The following is a 26,375-nucleotide window of genomic DNA, read 5'->3' on the forward strand; positions in this document are numbered from 1 at the left end:
TCATCATATTGTGCATTGCCTTGATTGTGCTCTCTCTCTCTCTTGCTGGTACCTGTTCCCCCTCAGTAGACGTATGTTCCAACGATGAGTTCGATGACACCGATGAAGAGCTATACTATCTTCAGAAGTGCCAGGCAACCAAAACCCCCTTGTTCATTCTGATACAAACCCACTTGCTCGCTCCCGCTCTGTTTTACTGCATTAGGACAACAACGATTCAACTGCTGCATGTTGCGGTAGTTGAACCCCTTTCCTCTGCATGACCTGTCATTGCCATAGTAAATAGATGAAACCCACTAGCATGAGTAGGAGTTGTTTGAGCCCTGATGTGCCTACTCATTCATGCTTGTTTGTCATGCCTGCTATTTCTTAGAGTTGTGTCAGGTTTGATTCATCGAGGATGAATTGGAAAGTTGTGAACATGTGCTACAGTGTGTGAGATAAGTGTGTTGAACACGATTTGGTAAAGGTAACGATGAGAGGCCATGTAGGAGTACATGGTGGGTTGTTTCACTGGAACCGTCCTTAAGCACCGCGATCTGTATGTGTGATTTAAGATCCAGTTACTAACATGCATTGGGATCCTTAATTGACCCTCTCGGCTTCTTAACCACCCTGGTCCTCTGTCCAGGAGTTGCAACTAGTTTCTGGTGTTTGTAGGATATGTGTTGGCGGCCGTGCATAGCGCTGACCCCAGGGGTGGGCTATGATGCGGTAGATACACCGTGGCTGGGCATGCCGGGCACCCGTTTGGTGTCTCGGAACCCTATACACATCGTTCGGGGCCGTCTGTGGAAACCTCGGCCGGACTCCCTGCGGATGGAACCTGGATAGGTGATAAACCTGGAGTAGAGACTTGAGTGTTTAGGTAGGCTGTGGCCGACACCCTCGTTGGGCTTCCGCTTGAAGGTTGCTGAGTACATGTCGTGTAAACGACGGTAAGTGGTGAGAGTGTGTATGAAGAAGTACACCCCCGCAGGGTTAACATCATCTATTCGCAAAGCCGCGTCCGCGGTAAAGGACTACTTGGTTGCCTATATAGTTCATAGACAAGTGAAAGTGGATACTCTAAAATCTACAAGATAAGCGTGAGTGCTATGGATGGCGTTCCTGTAGGGAGATGGGAGCAGATCCATAGTGGTGTATTGATATGGTGAATATGTGGACTCATGTGCGCCACCTCAAAAGAGTTAATTGCAGTCATAGTTTAGGATAGCCACTGAGTCAAAGCTGGCTTGTTGCAGTCAAACTCCACAACCCCCTTTGTTGATACTGATGCATATGTAGCTAGTTCTGATGTAAGTCTTGCTGAGTACATTTGTACTCACGTTTGCTTAATTTATGTTTTGCAGAGAGACTTCAGTCTCGCTAGTAGTTTTGCGTGGACTTCGACGTTTAGCTTGATACCTTAGCTACGATCTTCTGCCCTCGGTAGGATCTGGTAGATAGTCAGGCTTCTCAGCCTTTTTCATTTGTAGATGTCTGTACTCAAACATGTTAAGCTTCCGCATGTGCTTTGATCTATATGCTCTGAATGTTGGGTCATGAGACCCATGTTTGTAATATCTTGCTCCTCGGAGCCTATTGAATAAATACTTTGAGTCGTAGAGTTTTGTTGTGATGCCATGCTGTATTTACACATATCGAGCATATTGTGTGTATGATTGAAATGCTTGGTATGTGTGGGATCCGACAATCTAGTTGTTTATCCTTGGTAGCCTCTCTTATGGGGAAATGTAGTCTTGTGCTTCCATGAGCCATAGTAGTCCACTACAGCCCGGTTCACCGGAGTCCTGCTAGCCCAACACTACTGTTCCGGAACACTTAGACTGGCCGGCATGTGATTCACTTCGTTCATGTGTCTGTCCCTTCGGGGAAATGTCACACGGAGACATCCGGAGTCCTGTTAGCCTACTACAGCCCGGGTTCCGGGAGTCCTGTTAGCCCAGTTGCTACAGCCTGGATTCATACGCTGTTGACCAACATGCTCGAGGTTGATTCATGTATGCCTGTCCCTGTAAGTTATTGCCACTTTAGGTTCATGACTAGTCATGTCGGCCCGGGTTCTCTCTCATATGGATGCTAGCGACACTATCATATACGTGAGCCAAAAGGCGCAAACAGTCCCGGACCATGGTAAGGCGACACCCGTGGGAATACCGTGCGTGAGGCCGCAAAGTGATATGAGGTGTTACAGGCTAGATCGGTGTGACTTGGAATCGGGGTCCTGACACCTTTGGTATCAGAGCCTGACTTCCTGTAGGATTACCAAGCCAACCCGGTCGAAGTTGAGTCTAGAAATTATTTAGTTATGTAAGGGAATTGATTATGGATGGGAATGTAAGGCTCTTTTTTACTCCTTTACCTTATGCCCTTCTGACCTGAGTCATCCTCTTCTCTTCTACGGGGATTAAGAACTAGGCTTCTCTTCTTTCTATCAGGTTCACGTGTTACTAATCCGTAGACTCTTATAGGATTATTGGTTCCAAGCCTCAGTTCAGTTTCTACTACTTCAGTATGTTGATAGTTGATCTCGAAACCTTGATATTGTGATTCTGAGTGGTTATGCCACCATTTGCGGGATGTCTCAAATCTATTTGAGCAATTACAGCTGTTATGCTGTCCGAGTCATCACAGGTTTCTAAAGAATCTAATGCATTTGCAAATCCTTCCTCCCAGTTCCCGATGTCCCTTTGGGCCAGTTCGACCACACTAATCGGTGAGTTGAGGTACTCTATTGCCCCGACATAAATGTTGGATCTATTATTATGACCCTAGGTGTCTAGAGTATCATCTAGTAATCTAGCCATGTATTGTGTTCCCAGTGTGATCATTCTCGAAAGCATCTTGTGATGCCATATAGTATGTTGGTATTCTATTTCTGGGTTCTTGAACCCAAGATTCACCCAACTTAACTCATGTTGATAGTGTTGCTAGTTCCTTTCGGATATTAGTAACCTTTGTGATAGTCTTTGATGTCCGTGATATATCATTCTTCCTAATACCACGAACCATTATGGCAGAAACTCGTTAAGCCAATGATCACAACAAGAGTGCTCTTGATGAGTTCTCCATTCAAAATTGTGAATCTGCCAGTCCTCCCTCTTCTGCATGGGTTATCCAGAAGAAAAATGTTTGAGCTTTGCTCGACATACTAACCTATGCATCCATAACTCAGAAAACCATATGTTCCTTTGAGTTGTCTCTCTTTAGCTGTATTCAGACCTCTGTCTATCAATTGATAGTCAGGACTAGTTGTGCATTCGTGTTATCAATGCCTATTATTCTTGTAGTCCGTCAAGCCATTCTATTCTGGAATGTCTAGGAGAAACAAACTCCAGCACCTCATCCATTTCTTGGACTGGTCAAAGTAGTTGTAATTCGTAGATCAAAATGCCAATCCAACTTTTGTTCTGTTCTACCTTGGAGTATTACCCCTTCATGTCAGGATTGTCATGAGAATTGCACCACTCTTATGAATTCTTGACGCAGTGATACTTCTCACCATCATTATTGATTCCTTGGTTCCGTGTTGTTGTAACCAGAATGCCGACAAGTGAACTGTGATGTGTGAAATGAATACTCCTAGCAACCTTGTTGCTTGGTAGTTAATGGATAATACTCTCACTCCTAGCGTGTTGGTTATTGAATCACCATCCTAGGACTGATTGTGCTACCTAGTCCATTTCTGTTGGTGCACTCTTCGATCGATGAGTTAGGATTTTGTCAAACCCTTGCTCTTTTGTTCACAACATCCCGCCTTGAAAGGCAAGATTGTTCTCGAGCTTAGTAACATATCGATGGTTCGTGATTTTCCGAATATCTTCACGGAAGTGTTACCAGGTTGTCACCTGATCGCTATCTTGAGTTCGTGATCAAGTTGGTTTCTTGTAAACTACTCCTTCTCCAATAATTCGTGTTGGATACCCCTGAGCTAGTTGGTGAAGCTAAACAACAACATGGAGAGTTGGAAGATAAAAGCTTACCTAATTTAGTTCGTTTGAAAGGGATATCTTTGTGTTGTGTGTTAGTTGAAGAAAGATGATATCTTCATCGATTGGTCCCTGTGATCAGTTGTTGGACCTATTGTCTTATCAAAACTTGATTTGACTATGGGCTATCACCAAATCAAATCAGAACCAATGATGTTCGTAGTGTTGTCTTACTCATGGTTGATCCTCGAGCATACACCATTATATCATTTGTTCTGACTAATGTTATTGCTTTGTTCACATAGTTGTGGAATTCCATCTTCATGGAAATCTTTATGATTTGTTGTTGAGCCCATCAGTAGCATCTTATCCTCTCCATGATTCATGTCGAACATCAAGCTAGTGTTGGAAACTTGTGTAAGCATTTCTTCGTGTTTCGTTCATGAAGCATATGTTTGGACGAAAGAAGTGACTACCTTTGATTCACGTGCACTTGGTGAAAGTTGCCGCCATGAATTCGAGAAAGTTAGTTTTGCTTCCTCTGGAATCATCCCAAGTCAGTCATGCACATGTGCGAAGTATTCTATGGTTTGGAGAGTTGCAACCTTCATTCTATATGTATCCCTAGCACACGAAGCCCCTGATTGATTTGTTCAAGGATAAGAAGTTTAAATGTTATTCCCGAAGGGCCCAGACGGACATGCACAAGACTTCGTTATTTCAATGATGGTTTCTAATCAGAACTCGGTAGTGTTTTACTTTAAGACTACTATGTGGTCATACTTGTCTGGGACAGCTTGTTCACATGTTGTAGCAGAACTAGCTCATGTTTTGGAGCTTGCTATCATAGTTCATCTCCCGAGAATCTCGCAACATCATCTTGTCAATTTGGTTGCAAACTTTCATTTTTCTTTCTAGACTCGATGAGTCTGGAATATCCTAACACCAACCAGATCTGAATCTCAGGCGGTTGTGATGGTTGGAACGTTTCCCGAGAGCTATAATATTGGTCTCTCTGTAACTGGTAGAGTGGATGTCGTGGCCAACACACCCAATCGGAAGAGCTATTATTGTAGTATCTTGCTTGAAGAAGTTGGCCACCTCCCCATAAGGATTTCATAGGATTTACTCCCTAGTTGTTCCTTATGAATTCTTGCGCTCCCGAAGTCCGACCTTCTATCTGATGTTCTAGATACCAAACCATATCAATAAATGGGTTACGCTAGCACATCAAGGAGAACATTAGAAGAAGAGTGCTAAATGTCTCTCAGTCGATCATTAGATTTTGTTTCCTTGGCCTCGCTAAGGAGAAATCTGAGAAGGTGTTATCTCCCTTTGCATCTGCATCGTCCATGACTTTTCATCATGGTAGTATGTTGTATTGCCAGGATCCTTGACACGGATATTGGTAAAACCTTGATGAATATGGAAATGCTCAAGTTCTTGATAGCACACGCAAGCACTAGGATTTATCGTTGGCATTAATTGGGATCCACTCTCAGTTTCCTCGGTTATGCTATAACCTTTCCAATTGTGGTATCTCTCTTTGTTATTGGGTTTCTCCCCAGTTACTAGAATCATTCCCAGCATTTGCATTTTGTTCCCAGCTTGCACCGCCATTGTGTCATCCTACTATGGACTACCCTTCTTAGTAATTACTAATTAGGATCATTTTCAAAAGTGGACTTACCATGGGTCCCATACATTTCCGATGATAAGCAAAAATCATCCCTTGCGTTGTCTTCAACAAGGTAGTCCACATCATCCATTCTGGTATGAGTATGCCATTCTTTCGAATTTGTTCACATGATCGTTTGTGATTGCCTTAGGCTGGTATAAAGAGTTTCAATGATCTTTGTATCAAAAGTAATTCTTTTTGCCACTTAAGGTAATAATTCTATGAGTCACCTTCCCCGAGGTGTCCCGTTTTGGAATCGTGACAGTTAACCCTCGCTATGTTGAGACCGCACGCCATCTTACCCAAGCGTGGAATGGTTGCCTATCAATTTGAACCTTCATCATCTGTTTCCTTTCCATCACCCTTGATGTGTGCCTTGTGACTCAGCTCGATGTTATTATGCCTCTTTCCATGAGTTGATCTTGAGTTGCTCGATCTTCGATAAGATCGATCCTTCTAGAGTTTCCTCTTTCCTCTCATTGTCATATTAGTTGGAGTTCTCGGGGCAAGACATCGAGACAATGATGGTGATCGAATCAACATTATTATGAAGTGCCACCTGGATCATGAAGATTGTGTTAGTTTGCGTTTCCCTTCCATCTTACCCTACGCTTGAATGTTGGGACAAGATTCTTGTTTAGTGGGGGTGAGTTGTCACATCCCTAGCTAGTCACTGCTTGTCCTTCCATTAATCATCTTGCATCATGTTTAAATTCATGAAAGTTGAACTGGGGAAAGTGGAAAGCCTCAGAAATCATTTCTAAAAATGATCAACATTAAAAATTGCTTCAAATAAACCCAAGAAAATGTTCCTGTTCAGCTATAAAAATATTGGCAAGAGGTAAAATTCAAACCAATATTTTTGGAGTCACCGAAATATTTATCTTGGGCATTTGAGTTAATCGAATAATTATCTGTATTGGATTTATATATGTGATATATTAACTATATGTCCAATAATTCTGATAATTGCTGAGGGGCTTGGAATAATCCATTTAGTCCCTGCAAAAATTGTCAGGAGCACAAAAAATAGATTGGTTCAAAAACCAAATTAAAACAAATGTCAGAAATAGAAAACAGAAACTATAATTAAGGAAAGAGAGAGAAAGTTTTTACCTCGGCTTCTTACCTGCAGCAGAGCCGGCCCAGCTCCTGTGCAGCCCAGCCCACTGGTCTCCCCCCTTTCGTCTTCCTCGCGACAGAAGGACGTCAGGCGTGTGCCCCGTGCGCGCGGCCACGCGCCCCGGCCACCTCCTGCTTGCTGCTCCCCCTCGACGCTCTAGACGTCGACACGCACCCCCGAACCCTCTCACTCTTCCCCAAGGCCCTCCTCCCCTCAGCTCCCTCTCTCTCGCCCAAGCGCCGCCATCGCCACCGATGACATTCGCCGCAGCCATAGCCATCGCCTCACCTCTCCATTGTGTCCAGACGCCCTGTAGACGTCCGTATCATCTCCACACTGACGCATGCGAGCTCGGAGGCCATGAATCGTTGCCATCATCTTCATCTTCAAGATCGGGCATCGTCGATCGCCGCCACCGATTCACCTGCTTCAAGCCTTCCCCGAGCACGCAGAGCCTACCCGGCGACGCACTGTGAGATCTCCGTCCTTTCTCCCTCGTTACCTCCGTCCCTTTCGACCCCTAGCATCATCAACTGCCGTGGCCGAGCTTCCCCTGCCACCAGCCATGTCGGCGCCGTCACTGCAGCCGCTTGATCTCGATTCGGAGCGCGTCACCGTGCTCAGGAAGCCACTAGGAGCCTAACGCACACGCTAACTCACCCTCCCGCGCACCACAGCGCCAACCCCACACTCCCGAACTCCGCCGCCGCCGCGAGCTCACTTCCGGCGAGCTCCGACCACCCCGCGACCTCCCACTTGCTCCGTTGGATGCACGCGAGTGAGGGCCTCCTCCATGTGCCCTTCTCTCGCCCAGCCGCCTCCTGTAGCGCCGTCCAGTGTGGACTCCTCCGTGCGGGAAGTTCGTCGGCGGCTTAACTCAGCCGTGTCAACGTGGCGCCGTCATTAGTGGCTAATGACGCCACTAACTAACCCCCTCTCTCACTGACTATGGGCCCCATGCCTTAATTAACCCCGGGATTATTCCCTTTTTAGTTTAGATAAATATAGTCGGCCCCACGTGTCAGTTTGACCATGCCACGTCATCGTTGACCCGGACCCACTAGTCAGCCTCTGTCCCTGCCCTGTTACACTGACGTGCGGGTCCCACTGGTCAGGTTTGACCTAGACCACCTCTATTGACTTGCTGATGTCACACTGATGTCATGCTTACGTAGTAAATGTTTTCTAGGATTTTAGATAAATCAGAAATGATTTATTTATTTCAGAAAATATCCAAAGCTTCTAAAATTCATAGAAAATCAACCGTAGCTCCAAATCAAATAATTTATATATGAAAAATGATCAGAAAAATCCAAATTATCTGATTATGGCATTATCGTGCATGTTTGAACAACATATGCCTGCTGATCAGGTTAATCAAACAAGTGGCATTTAAATAATCACACATGGAGTTGAATTTGAATCTTTGGTTCAAACCAACTTACTTAATCTGGCTTTAGTTGCATTAGTTCAACTCACAACATCCTTCCATGTCATGATCATGCATCATATTATGCATTGCATTGATTGTGCTCTCTCTCTCTCTCTGTTGCCGGTACCTGTTCCCCCTCAGTAGACGTATGTTCTGACGATGAGTTTGATGACACCGATGAAGAGCTATACTATCTTCAGAAGTGCCAGGCAACCAAAACCCCCTTGTTCATTCCGATACAAACCCACTTGCTCGCTCCTTCTCTCTTTTACTGCATTACGACAACAACGATTCAACTATTACATGCTGTGGTAGTTGAATCCCTTTCCTCTGCATGACCTGTCTTTGCCACAGTAAATAGATGAAACCCACTAGCATGAGTAGCAGTTGTTTGAGCCTTGATGTGCCTACTCATTCATGCTTGTTTGTCATGCCTGCTATTTCTTAGAGTTGTGTTAGGTGTGATTCATCGGGGATGAATTGGAAAGTTGTGAACATGTCCTACTGTGTGTGAGCTAAGTGTGTTGAACATGATTAGGTAAAGGTATCGATGAGAGGCCATGTAGGAGTACATGGTGGGTTGTTTCATTGGAACCGTCCTTAAGCACCGAGATATGTATGTGTGATTTAAGAACCAGTTACTACCATGCGTTGGGATCCTTAATTGACCCTCTCGGCCTCTTAACCACCCTATTCCTCTGTCTAGGAGTTGCAACTAGTTCCTGGTGTTTGTAGGATATGTGTTGGCGGCCGTGTGTAGCGCTGACCCTAGGGGTGGGCTATGATGCGGTAGATACATCGTGGCCGGGCATGCCGGGCGCCCGTTTGGTGTCTCGGAACCCTATACACATCGTTCGGGGCCGTATGTGGAAACCTGAACCAGGATAGGCGATAAACCTGGACTAGAGACTTGAGTGTTTAGGTAGGCCATGACCGACACCCTCGTTGGGCTTCCGCTTGAAGGTTGCCGAGTACATGTCGTGTAAACGACGGTAAGTGGTGAGAGCGTGTATGAAGAAGTACACCCCCACAGGGTTAACATCATCTATTCGAATAGCCGCGTCCGCAGTAAAGGACTACTTGGTTGCCTATACAGTTCATAGACAAGTCAAAGTGGATACTCTAAAATGCGCAAGATAAGCGTGAGTGCCATGGATGTCGTTCCCGTAGGGAGACGAGAGTGGATCCATAGTGGTGTATTGATATGGCGAATATGTGGACTCGTGTGCGCCACCTCAAAAGAGTTACTTGCAGTCATAGTTTAGGATAGCCACTGAGTCAAAGCTGGCTTGTTGCAGTCAAACTCCACCACCCCCTTTGTTGATACGGATGCATATGTAGCTAGTTCTGATGTAAGTCTTACTGAGTACATTTGTACACACGTTTGCTTAATTTATATTTTGCAGAGAGACTTCAGTCTCGCTAGTTGTTCCGCATGGACTTCGACGTTTAGCTTGATACCTCAGCTACGATCTTGTGCCCTCGGCAGGATCTGGTAGATAGTCATGCTTCTCAGCCTTTTTCATTTGTAGATGTCTGTACTCAGACATGTTAATATTCCGCATGTGCTTTGATCTGTATGCTCTGAATATTGGGTCATGAGACCCATGTTTGTAATATCTTGCTCCTCGGAGCCTATTGAATAAATACTTCGAGTCGTAGAGTTTTGTTGTGAGGCCATGTTGTACTTACACATATCGAGCATATTGTGTGTATGATTGAAATGCTTGGTATGTGTGGGATCCGACAATCTAGTTGTTTATCCTTGGTAGCCTCTCTTATGGGGAAATGTAGTCTTGTACTTCCATGAGCCACAGTAGTCCGCTACAGCCCGGTTCACCGGAGTCCTGCTAGCACAACACTACTGTTTCGGAACACTTAGACTGGACGACATGTGATTCACTTCGTTCCTGTGTCTATCCCTTCAGGGAAATGTCTGTCGGCGTTTTGGGAATGGGGGTCCCCAGACTTGCCTGCCTGCGGCCCGCGGCGTGGCAGAGCCAGCAGGCCGTACGGCCCATCTTCACCAACAAGGCACCCAAGACCCTCGCGAGGGGCCAAGCCTCGCGAGGCGGACGACATCAAGACCTCCTCAGGACTGGCCTGCTCAGGCAGGCATGCGAGGAGCAGAGATATCAAGGCGAGGCGAACCTCACGAGGCTCTTGTGGTGTGAGCCATGACGATGGAGACCAGGCGGGTACCAGCGCGCGCAGCGTCCTTGTTTCCTCTTTGGTGCAAAGGAGACAAGCGCAACCGTGGAGTACCAAGGCCTCAGGCAAAGGTTGCCATTTCGGTGCAACAAGAGCAAGACTAGGAGGACTGCAAGACAGAGGTCATCGTGGAGCCCAAGACGGTGTCATCACCAGAGCTTTGTGCAGGCGAAGACTACTTTTGTCAGGACGGCTCGTACTAGCTGTCCCCCTTCAAATTTGCCCGCCATTGTTGGCTCCCTTCCCGCTCGATATTTGGGAAGAGGACCAGGGCCTCTATAAATAGGACTAGCCACCATAGTAGGTGAGGGGATCATCGAATCCCGGCACTACAAGTTCATACACACAAGAACACCTCAACCTCAGGAAGCTGTTCTTCCCTTGTACTGTTCATCTTCAGCCCAAGAGGCAATCCACCACCACACTGGAGTAGGGTATTACACCACAACGGTGGCCCAAACTAGTATAAACCCCGTGTCTTTCTGTGTTATGAGTTCATCGAGTTCGTCCGCATGATCTTAGCAAGCTAGAGTGTAGATTGGTAGAAGGGAAAGACTTCGCGCGCACCCCAGTGTTCGAACCTTAAGGTTTAGCCGGAACCCCACATCCGACATTTGGCGCGCTAGGTAGGGGTGCACCGTATCTTCCTTTCCGTCAGTCCGTCGCTCCGTCGTGATGCGGAGCATCCTACGATCATCCCCATGTACAGTCAAGCATATGCCTTTGGGCCTAAGGTGAAATCGCTCCTTCCCGAATCTTCCCTTTCCGCATGTAAGACATGGATGCTACTTCAAGTGCGGACCTTGTGCATACTCAGGTACACCCGAGGAGACCATGGAGAACCCAAGGACCAAGGCCAAGTGTGCGCGGAAGCGACGACGGAAGGAGACGGAGACAGCTCCAGGACCCGGACATCCGGCCCCAGGACCGGACATCCGGCCGCTGGAGACGACCCCTACAACAACAGCCTCCCAGCCGCCAAGTGCTACAGGCCCCGGACATCAGGCGTCAACCACGGACATCCGGCGCCTCGCCAAGTCCCGGACATCTGGCCTCGCCCCCGGAAATCCGGCACCCTCCAACCAGAGAGCAGAAGAATCGGGCAACTCTAGCCCAGACATCCGGCTAGAGGCGCGGACATCCGGCTCTTCGTGAGCCACCGGACATCAGGCCCCCAGCCCGGACATCCGGCAACTGCCTGTGTGCAGAGATCGGGCCAAGGGCCCATGTATCCCCCTCTCACTTACCCCTTCGTGGGCTAGCACTATATATACTTCCCCACCTCCTCCTAGTTAGAGTTAGCATTGGTTTAGATCATTTTAGAGATAGAGCATTGCTCATCCACATCGGATCTACTCCACGAGAGAGACCGCGGCCTCTACGGAGAAGATCCCTTTGGATTCAAGACCTCCTTTTGGAGAAGAACTTCAAGACCTCCTCACGGAGAAGACCGGTTACCGTGTATCGTCCCTAGTTGATCGTGGATCGTGTATCTTACTTTATTTACTCGAGGATCTAGCACATGTGTGACTATTTCTTGTTGGTTGAGTGATTCTCTCGGGTTTCCCCTCATGATTTCCCTTGTTTTCCCCTCGTGTTCCTCGTGTTCTTCGCGGGATCCGCTCCTTTCGTGAAAGATTGGGCGATTAGGGTTCTACCCTACATCATCTTGGTATCATGAGCCAAGTTGATCACGATTTCGGAGCCTGCCCTTTGTGTTTTCTAGCCTAATTTTGTTGTGTTCTTCCCCAATTTCAAAAATCCCCACCAAAAATAGCCCCAAATTTTTTTTGTGATTTGTTGGTTTGACGAAGTTTTGTTGATTTTGATCCATGGATTTGCTTGGTTTCGAGTGGATCTAGCATATCCCCAACTTTCCATCCACGAAATCCCATCAATTTTGCCCCCAAATTCATCTATTTCCGCCCCCAAATCGAGTTTTGATGTCCCAATCGAGATCTAGAATCGTCGGGCCAGACATCCAAGCCTCAAGCCGGACATCCGGGCCATCGGGCCAGACATCCGGGCCCCAAGCCGGACATTCGGCTCCTGAAGCATAAAACCCGCACGGTTCTGGACATCAGCCCCCGGATGTCCGGCCCGTGTATATTTCAGCTTCCCCGTTTAACCGTTTTGTCCATAACTAATTCATCCGGAGTCCATTTTTGATGTTCTTCAGCTCATTGAAAAGCTCTTGACATCCCCCTTCCAACAAAAATACTACCATAACCATTTGACTCCATCAAATTTTTGCAACTTTGGCATCTTTGCCTAGGGCTTCCAACACAACCTCCGCATAACCACCACCGACTTCCGCAACCTAACCAATTTTGTTCCTTGTAGCATTTGTGGTTGCTCGAGTAGTGATTCAAGTCTCCTAAGGTGTTTAGGCTACTTAGGGATGATTGCTTCTTCATCAACCACCACCACCATCATAACTTCCGCATAGGCTTTCCCACCATACACTTCCACCACCCCAACTTAACCCAATTTTGTTTGTGTTGTGAGTTGTGTCTCCTAAGGTGTTTTGGCTACTTAGGGACCGTGCTTTCAACTCCGACACCGTGTATAGTACACCACCTTACCCTCCACTTCCGCATTGCCTACTCATATAACCCATCATTGAGCTTCCACAAAACCACCACCGTATTCCTGCTACCACCATTTGACATTTGACATTTGAGATTTTGAGTTCGCGGTTTTTCCGTTTCCTAAGGTGTTTTGGCTACTTAGGGACGAGTCTCCATCATCTTGGTATCTCCATCAAGATCACCGCCACTCATCATCGACATGGACGGTAACCTCCATATCATCTTGGTATCGTGGTATCCCTCCATTTTACATTCCCTAGCCATTGCATTTATAACCCCTAGCCCATTTTGCATTACTTGCCTATCGAGACTAGCCATTTGAGTATTGCCGACAACATTACTTGTGCACATTAGTGATCGTCAAGCTACACCTCCCATTGCATACATACCATATCATATTGGTATCATATCATCCCTTGTGCCACAAGATTGTTCCCGTATATACCCAATTTCTATCTTGCTTTGTGCATTTCGCATTGTGGCCATACAAAAAAAAGAAAAAAGAGAGTAAGCTTTTAAGCAAAAGAGAAAGAGCAAAGAAGCTTGTAAGCAATAGCCATAGCATTATACCACATTGTCATATCCGATCATCTTGGATCATACCACCGGAACATACGTACATAGCATACTTGGGATAGAAAGTTCATACATTTTGCATCTTATAGGTTGTGCACAAGTGCCATATACGCCTATTGAGCAATCATGCTAGCGTCTCTCTTGAGTTGTGCAACATGAGTGTTTTCTGTGGATTCCACATTTTGTGCTCATCCTTGGTTGCACGACCCCATTTATCTATCCGTGTGTGTGTTTCCGTGTGCCACCCATATTGCTATTGGTCTACTTGTTACACTTGCGAATTTGTGAATCTCTTTCAACATTATTGACTCTTGCTAACATTTTACATCAAATTTTTGTGCCACTATCCTCACCGAGCTCCACCATAAGCCTTATTTGTGTAGGTGTGAGAAACCGACAAGAATTGGTACCAATTGTGCTATTTCCTTGTCCACATTGGAGTGATCATTGATCCACTTTCAACTTCGGTCAAGGTACATTTGGTATTCGTTCTTCTCTTTCTACCACTCACAATTTTCTCTTGGAGTGATGGATAGGCAAGGCATTTCATCTCCGGTCTTCCACAACAACGACGGCGTGAACAACTACATCACCAAAGCTTCAATCTTCGATCTACAATGACAAATGCAAGGCGCACAATCAAGATTGCGAGAGCGCATCGAGAACCTCTCCATTGACATTCGCCACTCCGAAGCGAGGAAAAGGGACTACATCGACAACAAGATTTCCACACAAAAGAAGGAGCAAGATGCAAGGATGGAGGAGATTCGGGCCTTGATCAAGTCTACTTCCCCTTTGTCATCTTCAAGACAGCGACGAGCACATCGATCCTCTTCGGAGCGCCCCAAGAGATACAGGCGCAAGTCGTCCACGTCCACATCTCCATGGCGACCACCATCACGTTCGTGATACACCTCGTCATGAAGGGCAAGTCACCTCCAAGCAACATGTGCACGACGACGACGAGCGACATCTACTACGAGCTTAAGTGCGACAACACCAACATCATCATGACGATGCTCACCAAGCACAAATGCACAAGTCCCAACAAGCCCTACTTCACGCCAAGTCCAAACTTCATGAGCACAAGAGAAGACCGTGAGACGAGCACCACCAAGACGGTGCAACGACTACTACCACCACCACTTTGGCATCTTCGCCAAGTGCTATCAAGGCATCTTCACCTTTGGACGTACGACATCTTCGCCTACTTCCCGTGAGTCTGCCTACATCGACATCATCAAGTACAAGGCGACCACCTATGAGCGAGGGCGACATTTCCATCTTCGGAAGCCCCTCAAGGAAGATGGCCGAGCATGGGAATTTCCCTTCGGTCATGGAGACGAGCTACAAGGTGCCACATCATATGGGCCTCCTACAACAAGACGACGACAAGAAGGTCGAGCAAGGGCCATCCACTTCAACTATGGTGACGAGCATGAACCTCTTCAACAACATGAAGACAGTGCCCATATTGGAGTCATACTCCGAGTCAAGCTACGATACCGCACATGAGACCTTATCTTTCGTCTTGGAGGAAAGTGATGATGTGCCATCTTCGGCCTTCATCCAAGGCTACAACCACGACATGATTGAGCATGGAGACATTTGCACCTACATCTCTCCGACACCCACATTTGGAGAGATGCCCCAATTCCCATGTGAGGAGAGCCACCACCACATGAGTGACATGAGTGACTCCACCATATGTGACATTGAGTGCATTTCCTATGAGAGGATGAGTGTGACCACCACTAGCCCCACACTTGAGAGCATGCCACACATCCTATGTGAGGTTGAGCGCCATTTGAGTGACTCCACCAACCATATGAGTGAATGATACGTCTCCAACATATCTATAATTTTCGATTGCTCCATGCTATATTATCTACTGTTTTGGACTATATTGGGCTTTATTTTCCACTTTTATATTATTTTTGGGACTAACCTATTAACCAAAGGCCCAACCCAGAATTGCTGTTTTTTGCCTATTTCAGTGTTTCGAAGAAACGGAATATCAAACGGAGTCCAAACGGAATAAAATCTCTGGGAACGTGATTTTCTCACCGAATGTGATCCAGGAGACTTGGACCCTGCTCCAAGGAACAAAAGAGGCAGTCATGAGGGTGGGGGGCACGCCCCCCTAGGGCGCGCCCCCCTGCCTCGTGGGCCCCTCGTTGCTCCTCCGGCGTACTTCTTCCTCCTATATATACACACGTACCCCTAAACGATCAAAACAGGAGCCAAAAACCTAATTCCACCGCCGCAACTTTCTGTATCCACGAGATCCCATATTGGGGCATGTTCCAGAGCTCCGCCGGAAGAGGGCTGTCATCACGGAGGGCTTCTACATCATCCTAGCCTCTCCGATGAAGTGTGAGTAGTTTACCTCAGACCTTCGGGTCCATAGTTAGTAGCTAGATGGCTTCTTCTCTCTCTTTGAATCTCAATACAAAGTTCTCCCCCTCTCTTGTGGAGATCTATTCGATGTAATCTTCTTTTTGTGGTGTGTTTGTTGAGACCGATGAATTGTGGGTTTATGATCAAGTCTATCTATGAATAATATTTGAATCTTCTCTGGATTCTTTTATGTATGATCGGTTATCTTTGCAAGTCTCTTCGAATTATCCGTTTGGTTTGGCCAACTAGATTGGTAGTTCTTGCCATGGGAGAAGTGCTTAGCTTTGGGTTTGATCTTGCGGTGTCCTTTCCCAATGACAGAAGGGGCAGGAAGGCACGTATTGCATCGTTGCCATCAAGGATAACAAGATGGGGTTTATTTCATATTGCATGAATTTATCTCTCTACATCATGTCATCTTGCTTAAGGCGTTACTCTGTTTTTAACTTAATACTCTAGATGCATGTTGGATAGCGGTCGATGAGTGGATTAATAGTAGTAGATGCAGAATCGTTTCGATCTACTTGTCACGGACGTGATGCCTATATACATGATCATGCCTAGATATTCTCATAACTATGCTCAATTCTGTCAATTGCTCAACAATAATTTGTTCACCCACCGTAGAATACTTATGCTCTTGAGAGAAGCCACTAGTGAAACCTATGGCCCCCGAGTCTATTCTCATCATATCAATCTCTATCACTTTTAATCTTGCTTTGCTTTTTTACTTTTGTTTTACTTTTTACTTTGCATCTTTATACCGAAAATACCAAAAATATTATATCTATCAGATCTCACTCTCGTAAGTGACTGTGAAGGGATTGACAACCCCTAATCGCGTTGGTTGCGAGTAGCTATCGTTTTGTGCAGGTATGAGGGACTTGAACATGGCCTCCTACTGGATTGATACCTTGTTCTCAAAAACTAAGGGAAATACTTATGCTACTCTGATGCATCATCCCTTCCTCTTCGGGGAAAACCAACGCAAGCTCAAGACGTAGCAAGAAGGATTTCTAGCACCGTTGCCGGGGAGTCTACGCAAAAAGTCAACATACCAAGTACCCATCACAATCCCTATCTCTCGCATTACATTATTTGCCATTTGCCTCTCATTTTCCTCTCCCCCCAATTCACCCTTGTCGTTTTATTCGCCCTCTCTCTCTATCCTCCCTCTCTATTTGCCTCTTTTGCCCGTTTGCCTCTTGTTTGCTCGTGTGTTAGATTGCTTGTTTGTCGCGATGGCTCAAGATACTACTAAATTGTGTGACTTCACCAATACCGATAATAATGATTTCCTTAGCACTCCGATTGCTCCTTTTCCGATGCTGAATCTTGTTATGAAAGATCAATTCGTCGGCCTTCCTAGTGAAGATGCCGCTACTCATCTGAATAGCTTCGTTGATTTATGTGATATGCAAAAGAAAAAAGATGTCAATAATAATGTCGTTAAATTGAAGCTATTTCCTTTTTTGCTTAGAGATCGTGCTAAAGCTTGGTTTTTGTCTTTGCCTAAGAATAGTATTGATTCATGGAACAAGTGCAAAGATGCTTTTATCTCTAAGTATTTTCCTCCCGCTAAGATCATCTCTCTTAGAAACGATATTATGAACTTTAAACAACTTGATCATGAACATGTTGCCCAAGCTTAGGAGAGAATGAAATTAATGATACGTAATTGCCCTACTCATGGTTTGAATTTGTGGATGATTATACAAATTTTTTATGCCGGATTGAATTTTGCTTCTAGAAATCTTTTAGATTCGGCCGCGGGAGGCACTTTTATGGAAATCACTTTAGGAGATGCTACTAAAATCCTAGATAATATTATGGTTAATTATTCTCAATGGCATACTGAAAGATCTTCTAATAAAAAAGTGCATGCGATAGAAGAAATTAATGTTTTGAGTGGAAAGATGGATGAACTTATGAAATTATTTGCTACTAAAACTGTTTCTTCTGATCCTAATGATATGCCTTGGTCTACTTTGATTGAGAATAACAATGAATCTATGGATGTGAATTTTGTTGGTAGGAATAATTTTGGTAACAAAGCTTATAGAGGGAATTTTAATCCTAGGCCATATCCTAGTAATCCTTCTAATAATTATGGTAATTCCTACAACAACTCTTATGGAAATTATAATAAGATGCCCTCTCAATTTGAGAATAGTGTTAAAGAGTTTATGAATTCACAAAACAATTTTAATGCTTTGCTTGAAGAGAAATTGCTTAAAGTTGATGATTTGGCTAGAAACGTTGATAGAATTTCTATTGGGATTGATTATTTAAAGCTTAGATCTATTCCTCCTAAGCATGATATCAATGAGTCTCTCAAAGGCATAAGAATTTCCATTGATGAGTGCAAGGAAAGAACCGCTAGGATGCGTGCTTCCAAAGATGCCTTTATTAAAGCGTGTTCTTCCAATTCCTATGAAAATCAAGATGAAGATCTAAAAGTTATTGGTGTGTCCCCTATTAAATCTTTGTTTTGCAATATGAATCTTTATGAAACTGAATATGATCTTCCTTTACCTAGAAGGCGTTGTAAAAATTTGGAGTATTTAGATCTTAATAATGAAATTGATGAAAGTGGGATTGAAAGAAATAAAAATCTAGATGTTGCTAAACCCACTATATTGGATTTCAGGGAATTTAATTATAAAAGTTGCTCTTTAATTGATTGTATTTCCTTGTTGCAATCCGTGCTAAATTCTCCACATGCTTGTAGTCAAAATAAAGCCTTCACCGAAAATATTGTTGATGCCTTGATGCAATCTTATGAAGAAAAACTTGAGTTGAAAGTTTCTATCCCTAGAAAACTCTATGATGAGTGTGAACCAACTATTAAAATTAAAATTAAAGATCATGATTTTTATGCTTTGTGTGATTTGGGTGCTAGTGTCTCTACTATTCCCAAGACTTTGTGTGATTTACTAGATTTCCGCGATTTTGATGATTGCTCTCTAAACTTGCATCTTACGGATTCCCCTATTAAGAAACCTATGTGAAGGATTAATGATGTTCTTATTGTTGCAAATAGGAATTATGTGCCCGTAGATTTCATTGTTCTTGATATAGATTGCAATCCTTCTTGCCCTATTATTCTTGGTAGACCTTTCCTTAGAACGGTTGGTGCGATTATTGATATGAAAGAAGGGAATATTAGATTTTAATTTCCATTAAAAAAGGGCATGGAACACTTTCCTAGAAAAAATAAAATTACCATATGAAACTATCATGATAGCCACTTATGGATTGCCTACCAAAGATGGCAATACCTAGATCTATCCTCGCTTTTATGCCTAGCTAGGGGTGTTAAACGATAGCGCTTGTTGGGAGGCAACCCAATTTTATTTTTATTCCTTGCTTTTTGATCCTGATTAGTAATAAATAAATTAGTTATCCTCTGTTTTGGTTGTGTTTTTTGTGTTTAATTAGGGTTTGTGCCAAGTAGAACCATTGGGAAGACTTGGGGAAAGTCTTGTTGAACATGCTGTAAAAAACAGAAAGTTTAGTGCTCACGAGAACTGCTGTCATTTTTATTTGGAAAGTGATATTTAGTTAATTATTTTTTCATATGATTAATAGATAAATTCCTCACGTCCAGAAATTTATTTTAGAATTTTTGGGGTTCCAGAATTTGCGCTACCTACAGATTACTACAGACTTTTCTGTTTTTGACAGATTCTGTTTTTCGTGTGTTGTTTTCTTATTTTGATGAATCTATGGCTAGTAAAATAGTTTATAATCCATAGAGAAGTTGGAATACAGTAGTTTTAACACCAATATAAATAAATAATAAGTTCATTACAGTACCTTGAAGTGGTCTTTTGTTTTCTTTCGCTAACGGAGCTCATGAGTTTTCTATTTTGAGTTTTGTGTTGTGAAGTTTTCAAGTTTTGGGTGAATTCTTTTGATGGATCATGGAACAAGGAGTGGCAACAGCCTAAGATTGGGGATGCCCATGGAACCCCCAAGATAATCCAAGGACACCAAAAATTCAAAGCTTGGGGATGCCCCGGAAGGCATCCCCTCTTTCGTCCACTTCCATCGGTAATTTACTTGGAGCTATATTTTTATTCACCAAAATGATATGTGTTTTTCTTGGAGCGTCTTGTATTATTTGTGTCTTTGTGTCTTAGTATGCCACAATCATCCTTTATGTACACACCTTTTGAGAGAGCCATACGTGAATTAAAATTTGATAGAATACTCTATGTGCTTCACTTATATCTTTTGAGCTAAGTAGTTTTGCTCTATGTGCTTCACTTATATCTTTTGAGTGTTATAATTTTGCTCTATTTGCTTCACTTAGATATTTTAGAGCTTGGTGGTGGATTTTTTTTAAAGAAACTATTGATCTCTCATACTTCACTTAAATTATTTTGAGAGTCTCTTAATAGCATGGTAATTTGCTTAATAATAATAAGCTCGGTATTCAAGATTTGTGAAACTTTCTTTTGAGTGTGTTGAATACTAAGAAAAGATTGAAGCATTATAATTGTTTTGAGATATGGAGGTGATAATATTAAAGTAATGCTAGTTGAGTAGTTGTGAATTTAAAGAATACTTGTGTTAAAGTTTGTGATTCCCGTAGCATGCATGTATGGTGAACCGTTATGTGATGAAGTCGGAGCATGATTTATTTATTGATTGTCTTCCTTATGAGTGGCGGTCGGGGACGAGCAATGGTCTTTTCCTACCAATCTATCCCCCTAGGAGCATGCGCGTAATACTTTGCTTTGATAACTTCTAAATTTTTGCAATAAGTATATGAGTTCTTAATGACTAATGTTGAGTCCATGGATTATACACACTCTCACCCTTCCACCTATGCTAGCCTCTCTAATACCGCGCACCTTTCGCCGGTATCATACACCTACCATATACCTTCCTCAAAACAGCCACCATACCTACCTATTATGACATCTCCATAGCCATTCTGAGATATATTGCCATGCAACTTTCCACCGTTCCGTTTATCATGACACACTCCATCATTGTCATATTGCATATCCCGGTACACCGCCGGATGCATTCATATAGAGTCATATTTTGTTCTAAGTATTGAGTTGTAAGAAAAATAAAAGTGTGATGATCATCATTATTAGAGCATTGTCCCAGTCAGGAAAGAATGATGGAGACTATGATTCCCCCATAAGTCGGGATGAGACTCCGGACAAAAAAAAAAAGAGGCCAAAGAAGCCCAAACAAAAAGAGGCCAAAAAAAGAGAAATGGCCCAAACAAAAAATATATAAATAAAAAATGAGAGAAAAAGAGAGAAGGGACAATGTTACTATCCTTTTACCACACTTGTGCTTCAAAGTAGCACCATGATCTTCATAGTAGAGAGTCTCTCATGTTATCACTTTCATATACTAGTGGGAATTTTTCATTATAGAACTTGGCTTGTATATTCCAATGATGGGCTTCCTCAAATTGCCCTAGGTCATCATGAGCAAGCAAGTTGGATGCACACCCACTTAGTTTCTTTTTGAGCTTTCATATACTTATATCTCTAGTGCATCCGTTGCATGGCAATCCCTACTCACTCAGATTGATATCTATTGATGGGCATCTCCATAGCCCGTTGATACGCCTAGTTGATGTGAGACTATCTTCCCCTCCTTTTTGTCTTCTCCACAACCACCATTCTATTCCACCTATAGTGCTATATCCATGGCTCACACTCATGTATTGCGTGAAGATTGAAAAAGTTTTGAAAAAGTTAGAGTATGAAACAATTGCTTGGCTTGTCATCGGGGTTGTGCATGATTTAAATATTTTGTGTGGTGAAGATAGGGCATAGCCAGACTATGTGACTTTGTAGGGATAACTTTCTTTGGCCATGTTATTTTGAGAAGACATAATTGCTTTATTAGTATGCTTGAAGTATTATTATTTTTATGTCAATATAAACTTTTGTCTTGAATCTTTCTAATCTGAATATTCATACCACAATTAAGAAGATTTGCATTGAAATTATGCCAAGTAGCACTCCGCAACAAAAATTCTCTTTTTATCATTTACCTACTCGAGGACGAGCAGGAATTAAGCTTGGGGATGCCTGATACGTCTCCAACGTATCTATCATTTTTGATTGCTCCATGCTATATTATCTACTGTTTTGGACTATATTGGGCTTTATTTTCCACTTTTATATTATTTTTGGGACTAACCTATTAACCAAAGGCCCAACCCAGAATTGTTGTTTTTTGCCTATTTCAGTGTTTCGAAGAAACGGAATATCAAACGGAGTCCAAATGGAATAAAATCTCCGGGAATGTGATTTTCTCACCGAACGTGATCCAGGAGACTTGGACCCTGCTCCAAGGAACAAAAGAGGCAGTCACGAGGGTGGGGGGCACGCCCCCCCTAGGGCGCTCCCCCCTGCCTCGTGGGCCCCTTGTTGCTCCTCCGGCGTACTTCTTCCTCCTATATATACACACGTACCCCCAAACGATCGGAACAGGAGCCAAAAACCTAATTCCACCGCCGCAACTTTCTGTATCCACGAGATCCCATCTTGGGGCCTGTTCCGGAGCTCCGCCGGAAGAGGGCCGTCATCACGGAGGGCTTCTACATCATCCTAGCCTCTCCGATGAAGTGTGAGTAGTTTACCTCAGACCTTCGGGTCCATAGTTAGTAGCTAGATGGCTTCTTCTCTCTCTTTGAATCTCAATACAAAGTCCCCCCCTCTCTTGTGGAGATCTATTCGATGTAATCTTGTTTTTGTGGTGTGTTTGTTGAGACCGATGAATTGTGAGTTTATGATCAAGTCTATCTATGAATAATATTTGAATCTTCTATGAATTCTTTTATGTATGATTGGTTATCTTTGCAAGTCTCTTCGAATTATCCGTTTGGTTTGGCCAACTAGATTGGTATTTCTTGCCATGGGAGAAGTGCTTAGCTTTGGTTTCGATCTTGCGGTGTCCTTTCCCAGTGACAGAAGGGGCAGCAAGGCACGTATTTCATTGTTGCCATCAAGGATAACAAGATGGGGTTTATTTCATATTGCATGAATTTATCTCTCTACATCATGTCATCTTGCTTAAGGCGTTACTCTATTTTTAACTTAATACTCTAGATGCATGCTGGATAGCGGTCGATGAGTGGAGTAATAGTAGTAGATGCAGAATCATTTCGATCTAGTTGTCACGGACGTGATGCCTATATACATGATCATGCCTAGATATTCTCATAACTATGCTCAATTCTGTCAATTGCTCAATAGTAATTTGTTCACCCACCATAGAATACTTATGCTCTTGAGAGAAGCCACTAGTGAAACCTATGGCCCCCGGGTCTATTCTCATCATATCAATCTCTATCACTTTAATCTTGCTTTGTTTTTTTTACTTTACTTTGCTTTTACTTTTTACTTTCCATCTTTATACCAAAAATAATATATCTATCAGATCTCACTCTCGTAAGTGACCGTGAAGGGATTGACAACCCCTAATCGCGTTGGTTGTGAGTAGCTATCGTTTTGTGCAGGTACGAGGGACTTGAGCGTGGCCTCCTACTGGATTGATACCTTGGTTCTCAAAAACTGAGGGAAATACTTACGCTACTCTGCTGCATCATCCTTTCCTCTTCGGGGAAAACCAACGCAAGCTCAAGACGTAGGAGTGAAAGCATCCAAGAGAGAGTGGGTGAGCCACCAAACTTAGTGAGTGAGGTAATTGATACGGTACATGAGGCCACTATGATTTCTAACAACTTAACCTCTACTCCGAGTGTGTTTTCTTTGGTGCTAGGTCTCTTAGATGATGACACGCCTATCCTCGACGAGTCCATACCTCTAATGGAGACGACAATGGCCATGGTGGAAGAAGATGCACCCCCCACATGGTTCCATCAAGATGAAGATGACCACGACTTGGTCTTCGACACCTCACCTAGGACACATGAGCGATGCTCCAAAGGTAAAATAGGTGATGGTGCTTCTCTTGTCCCACTAGTGGACTATTTTACGAATGATTGCTTGCATGATGTTGACACACCTATACCCATGCTTCATGCTAGTGCGACTTCTTCATGTCATGACTTACTTATTTATGATGAATATGATGACACGCATGTCGAGTTGCCTAGTTGTGATGTTATGCTCCATAGGATATCATGTGAAAATTCTTTTGGTCACATCATGTTTGACAATCCATTAACCTTGTCATATGCTATGAGTGAGATATCCCATATTGCATCTTTTCAATCTCAACATAGTGACTATGCATGCCCCATTCACATAAATCCCATTTGCACTTATGGCATAGATCACGAGATGATGGTCATTGGCTTTTGTTTTTCATGTCATGATATTGCTATGCTTCCTTTACATGATTTGCGCAATTCATCTACTATGTCATGCCATGATCACATTGTTCCAAATATGCATTGTTTTGGATGTTGTCAATATTCTCCATGTGATGTTTCTATTAATGCTCATGAGGAGACCCCCATAGTTTCCTCATACATATTAGGAGATTTTGATGCATTCCATACTTTGCATGATTCTCATAATTGCTTGCACCATATGCATTCCACGCATAACAATGCTCCAGATATTTCCCATGATGCATTACACAATTTGAGTCTCCATTATGCTATACATAACAACAAACCTATCGTGATGGATGACATGTTTCTATATCATGCATCTCATTTATTTGAGCATTGGATATTTTGTGTTAACCGACACAAACACGTGCGCATCATGATGGATGATGCGTACATCTACCACGCACACACAATTTTCCCTTTGCCTTTGTTTTGTGTAGGTACTCATGTATACTCGTCAACCTCTCAATCCCAAGAGTTGACGAAACAAGCTCTTGAGAGCAAAGATGACTTGAGATCCCATGGACTATCCTTACCACCGTTCCTTTCACGCAACGACTACGCGCATCTCTCTCACTTGGCTCTCACACGGCTATGGGCTATATACCGCTTGTCGCTTCATGCTCATTTTACCATGTTCACTTTGCATGCTATGCTTGCTTATATGCCTTTGTCATGCAAATGTGGCCCTTGCTTGCATCTACCCATGATTCACCATTATGCTACTCCTATGTGTATTTGCATGCTTGGTGGAGATCCTTGTTTCTATTGCCATGTTTATCATGTGCCTCATACTATTATGCCTCATACTCCTATGTGTATTCTCATATCCTCCTTTCATGCTTGTGATATGTCTTGTGCATTATTCATGCCCACCATTTGCACACATGACATACTTGACAAGATTCTTTCTAGTACATTGCATCTTCGCACTACTAGCTTGCTTTCCTTGATTCACATGATTGCTTGCTTTGTCGCATCACCCATGTTCCATTCTTCCTTCCTTTCTTGGGTTGATGATGTATATGTTCATGCCTCTCACATGATATATTTTGTTCATTGTCACTTGCCTCCAATTGTTGCATCTATGCTTATTGATCATGGAGACTTGGACACTTTACTTGTGATGCATGCTTGCTTGATTGAGCCTATTGTATTTGGTTGTTCTCGCATCATCATATGCCTCCATACTATGAAATGCTCTCTTGTACTTTCTTATGATGATCATGATGCATCCACTTGTTGGGTATTTTACCGCACGAATGATAGGTTTTCCGCTAACCTCATTTGTTTTTCCGAGTGTTTGTCTTGTTCTTTCATGTTGAAGGATTCACAAGGCGATACCGTCATAACACAATTTGGTCATGTGAAGGCATACACGATGTGCAACACCAACATTTGCGAGAATCTCCTAAAGGTGAACTCCTTCCCTTTGAGCCATCCTCAATTACACATATTGGATGGGTCATTCTTTCATTGTTTTTTCCTTCTTCTTGTCTACATGTTGCACCTATTGGATGGAGGACCAACATTGAAGATTGGCTCTATGGACCTTCGCATTGAGGAGCGCTCGGACTTATTGGAAGCACCTTCGAACCTCCACTCATGCCATGACATCGAGCTTTGGTACACCAACACCTCCATATTTGTTGGTTGTGCTCACATATGTCATGCTCGATGGACATCTCTCACGCATGACAAATTTGCACCTTATGCATGGATTGACTCATATTATGATTGCCTTGTTGCATCTTGTATCCCCATGTCATCCATGATATATGAGCTTGTGCATTTCCTGAGCAAATTTGTTGTGATCTACCTTGATGGCATATTCATACATCATGATCTTATTGCCTACCATCAATTGCATGATCACATACTCATCTTGAGCATCCATTGCCGTATTCATGCTATTGATACACCGTCTCTCTATGACATCATTTTGCACCGTGGTTGCATTGATCACATTCACAATACATTTGTGTGCACAATGAATGATTTTGCTCCCATGAATGCTTTGCATACGGTTCCATATCTTTTGGATAAGCTTCATGCACCTTGTCATGATCAATCTTGTCGCACGGA

Source organism: Triticum urartu, chromosome 7A (genome assembly GCF_056163025.1).
Source record: "Triticum urartu cultivar PI428250 chromosome 7A, HENAU_Tu73, whole genome shotgun sequence".
Classification (NCBI taxonomy): domain Eukaryota; kingdom Viridiplantae; phylum Streptophyta; class Magnoliopsida; order Poales; family Poaceae; genus Triticum; species Triticum urartu.